This window comes from Alexandromys fortis, unplaced genomic scaffold (genome assembly GCF_014885135.2).
Source record: "Alexandromys fortis isolate MF-2015 unplaced genomic scaffold, M_Fortis_MF-2015_v1.1 scaffold_1, whole genome shotgun sequence".
Lineage (NCBI taxonomy): Eukaryota > Metazoa > Chordata > Mammalia > Rodentia > Cricetidae > Alexandromys > Alexandromys fortis.
In genome coordinates, this window is record NW_026067927.1 from 25,139,726 (window position 1) to 25,144,252 (window position 4,527).

At 55.5% G+C, this 4,527-nt stretch overlaps 1 long non-coding RNA gene across 2 annotated transcripts in view; it reads right to left on the minus strand.

Annotated features, from left to right (window-relative positions):
• Positions 1 to 4,527, minus strand: part of LOC126502850 (uncharacterized) — a 17,621-nt gene that overhangs the window by 4,483 nt on the left and 8,611 nt on the right. For both annotated transcript variants that reach the window (XR_007592069.1, XR_007592068.1), the window contains exon 2: positions 4,034 to 4,180. This is a non-coding gene — a long non-coding RNA (uncharacterized lncRNA). The remainder of the gene's footprint in view (positions 1 to 4,033; positions 4,181 to 4,527) is intronic.

The window sequence follows — 4,527 nt, forward strand, 5'->3', positions numbered from 1 at the left end:
CTGCCCCCCTCCTCCCACAACCCTCCTTCCAGAGTCCCCCTCCCATAGCCCCCCTCTTCCCATAGCTCCCATCCTCCCACAGCCCCATCACATACTCTCTCATCCCACACCCTCCTCCTACTCCCTCTCCTGCACCTCCAACATCTCCCTCCCACCTTCTCTGCTCTTTCCCTTTTCCTTCCCATCGTCCTTTCCTCCCAATATACCCTCTCTCCTGTTTCCAGTTCCTTCCGCCCTGCCTCCCTGTCCTTCTTCTCCATTCTTTCCTCCCCCTTGCCCCTTCCCTCTTCCACCCCACTCCACCTTTCTCCCTTCTCCCGTTCTATCTCTTCTTCCCCACTCCTTCTAGTAATCCTCCCTCCTGCTCACCTGTCCCCATCATCTCCCCCTTCCTTCCCTCTTCCTTCCTCTACACCCCATCTTTTCTCCACTTCCCCTGACTCCCTTTCCCTTTCTCACTCCCCCCTCCCACAGTTCCCTTCCTTTGTCCACCCCCTCCTTCCATCTCCCTCTTTCTGGAACCTTCCTCTCTTCTCCCTCTTCCCACCTCCCTCTCCCCTCTCTTCCATTCTTTCCCCTTCCTCTCCTCCTCTCTTCCCATTCCACCTCCACCCCGTCCTCCTCTAACCTCCCCTCTACTATCTCTCCTCCTACCTCCCCAGTTTCTTCCCATTTCCCCCTCCCCCTCCTCCTACTCCACCTCTTCCCTTCTTCCCTCCCCAGTTCACCCCTTCTCCCCTTTCCCCCTCCCTGCCCTCTTTCTCCCTCCTTTCTCTTCTTCCCACCTCTCTTCCCCTCCCCTTTCCTCCTTCCCTCCCCTTTCTCCTTCTTTCACTCCCTGCCTCCTCCCTCTCGTCTCTCTATCTCTTCCCCTTGTCTCCTCCCTCTTTACCCCACTCCTACTCTCTATTTCCCAGTCCTTCCCTTCCTCTCCCTTCTCCCCTTCCTCCTCCTCTGCTCTCCCTACCCTTTCTCTGCTCATTTTTCTTCTCCTTTCTGTCCCTTGTAGTCTCCTCCTCCTTTCCCCCTCGTTCTTCCTCCCAGCTCCCCTTTCCCTCATCCCCTTCTACCTCCCCCATCTTCCTCTTCTCTCCCTCCTTTTGCTCTTCTCCCTCCATTCCTCCTCCCTCGCTCGGTCTAGCCCCACATTGCCCTCCTCTTTCTCCTTCCTCTCACACATTTTTGTGGGTCCCCTCTTCCTTCCTGTCCTGTCTTCCTCCAAACCTGCCTTCGTCCTACACACTCTCGAACCTGTTGACCACTTATACGTGGCTTTAGGAAGCAGGTCCTACATGGTGAGCTGGGCTATCAGTGGGTTTTGGGGGCTGGATTGCTTACACCAGAGCTCCCACCAGCCTCAGCCCACCTGGCAGGATGCTTCACTCCTTAGGTGCCCCCACTGAAGCTACCCAGACACTAGGAACTAGCTCAGACCAAAGTGGCAGTCCAGCCTCACACCCCGGTCCCTCGGAGGCTGCCCCACTGACTGAAACCAGGCAGGACTTTGTGATGCAATAAACAGGCACCTGTATCCATGTCCCCCAGATCCCCTGTTGCCTCATCGGGGTGGGGTTCCCTGGGGGATGGCCAGCTGCACTGTGCCTCTCCCCCCCCCACCCCACCAGTAGTCCCTTCCACCAGCTCTGCCGCCAGCAGCTTATCATCAGGTAAACTGAGGCTGGAGGGCCAGTGGGCTCTGTCTGGAGTCTGGGAGGTAGAGCGGGGAGGGGAGCTCCGGGGAGGTGGTAGCTGAGCCCCTTGAGGAGTCAGTTGGTTAAATGGGGCCCCAAAGCAGCATTTGTTGGGTATCCCAAGAACATGCTAAGAGTCCCAAGCCTCAGTCTTCCCATCAAATGGGTTTACCAGGACTCTGTCCAACCCCTGACCTTTGCTGCCCAGCCTTCCCTGGTCCTGCCAGCTGGTGGCACTTTCAGCCCAGGTCACAGCTCTCCATGCTGGCAACTGTCTATCATGAATCCAGACTCTTGGACACAAGCACCCATCCCACAGACAGGCTGATTCCTAAATCACACAGAAGCCAGACAGCCTGTGAGGAAGAGGACTCCAGAGTCCAGGGTAGCTGGGAGCTACTTGCCAAGCCTCAAATCCCTTGGCCTTCCATGGCACCCTGCTACTTCCTGATACGGTGACCACAGGAAAGTTGGCTTACCTCAGTTTCCCTTGAGCATAGACTTGCCAGCACACACCGCAGCATCTGCAGCTCCTCACCACCACACAACCTCGCCAGACCTTTAAAAGGCCTCCAGGGCTGACAGCACAATTCCTAAGCCTTCAAGTTCACAGCCGCGGGCAAATGAAGCTGGCTCTCATCTTGCATGTGACCCTGGGTCCCCCATTGCCTTGTGAAACTTTGCTTCTGGCAAAGATGCCACTGGGGATGGTCTGTGGGGAGCTTCTGCACCACCCCTGCTCTGCCCTGCCCTGTCCCCTGTCTCCCACCTTCTGCCTCGTGTGCAAACGTCCTATGGCTGGCATAGCCTGTAGTTACAGGCTGGGGCTTAAGACCACAGGAGAATCTCTTAGCAGGTAGGAAAGCTGAGGACTAGAGCCCAGCAGGTCCGCCCATCTCAGCCCCAGGATTGCTCTTGCTGGCTCTGCCATCCCCAGTACTGCAGGCTGCCTCAGCCCTGACCTCAGGCTCAGAGCTAACCAACCCAGGTTGATTTCATTTCAAGGTCCTCGATGCATCTGTGAAGACACTTTTCCCACACAGTCAGCTCTCAGGTTCCTGGGGTTAGGATGTGGGCAAATGGCGGCCACCAACATTAGTGACACCTGTTCCCTCTGCTCGGGGTTGATGGTGTCTTACATGGATCTGCTGTAACAGTTCACGTTACAGACTGCTGACATCACACACACACACACACACACACTCGCACACACGCACGCACGCACCACCTTTCCCCTTTCACTCACACTATCTCCCCCTGCCCCGTCACATCCTTCCCACTGTTATTATAATAACAGGAAAGATACAAGAGACAATATTCTAGATAGTCACAGGGGGAGAAGCTGATCAAGCGGCTTAGAGAGTTAGACCTGGGGCCAGGCTGGGGCCCTTGAGCAAGCCTTACCTGCTCACTCAAGTCCTCCTGTTTCTCTGCACACCATCAAGTCTACCCTGCCCCATCCCTTTCTCCTAGGGCTTTCTGATCTCCCCGAGTCTGGTGCCCTGCACCACCCAGAGGGGCTTATCCCTGCCTATCTCACCTTCCCCCAGAACCATGGGGTGGTAGCCCTGTGAGCTCTGCACCCCTCAAAGCTCATCTGTGTACCTGAGCACCAGCAGAGCGCTGCCCTTCCAAGCCTAGTCCCTTTGTGACCTCCATTAAGGTGCCTCCCCTCAGGCTTCCCATTTAATAATACCTGGATTTTGCTTTGTAAACCCCCCAGCACCCAGGCAGGGTTGGAGGTTCCCTCCCGCTGTGTGCCTAGCATCCTTTGGCTCCTAAGAGCCTTGTGCTGCCCAGATCATCCCTTCCTCTAACATCTGACAGACCTACACCAGGACTTTGGCACCCACCCTACTGGGCCCCTCAGGCCTGAGAGCCCAGCTTCAGCTCATAGCCCCCAATATAGTGCCCTGGCAGAGCTGGCCATCTGGCTTTCTTACTCCAGGGTCATAAAGATCATCCCTGAGAGGGAGAAAAGGGAAGACACCCTGCCCCACCTGCCTGGAACTCACATCCCAGTGTGGAGGATCACACGAACACAGGAACAGGTAAGTGTGAAAAACACGGAGGAGCAGTGGGCGCTCTGTGGAAAACGCAGATCTGTCCAGTGTGTGTGTACCTGGGTGTGTATACACCCATGCAAATATATATGGAGGTCAAAGGAAGACTTGGGTGCCTCCCATGGTCATTCTCCATTTTCTTTTCCACCGGGCTCCTGAGTGCTGGCTGGGATAACGGTGTTTGCCACTCTACCCAGCCTTCCCACTACACCGGAAGCTCACAGTGTTTTGAGCCATCTCCACCCCTAACTATTGGATGATAGGCATGCACAGCCATACCTGGCTTCTATGTGGATTCAAGTTCAGGTCCTCTGAATTCCTGCCTTGAGAGTGGGCTTACCACTGAGCCATCTCTCCAGCCCCAGAAAGCACCATTCTATACAGGGCGCTGTGGTCTCACTGAGGAGACACTGTTCACAGGGAAACCTACAAACAGAAGGAAGAAGGGTGGACGGTCAGAGCATTGTGTGCCTAGGGAATGGCTGCAATTAAGCCTCTGAGGCACGAATGTCAGGCATGCAATGAAGCCATCCAACTCCCGAAAGGGCTTCCAGAGATGCTCGTGAGATTTGCTGTGGGCCAGTGTTGAAATAGAAAGCGGTGGGGCTGCGTCCCCAACACCCCGGCCGCTTGGCTAGCTCATGCCCGAAATAACAACATACAAACTGTATTCATTTAAGAACTGCTTGGCCCATGAACTCTAACCCTTACAGGCTAATTCTCGCACCTGGACTAGCCCATTTCTAATGATGTGTGTAAGCACCCCAAGGTGC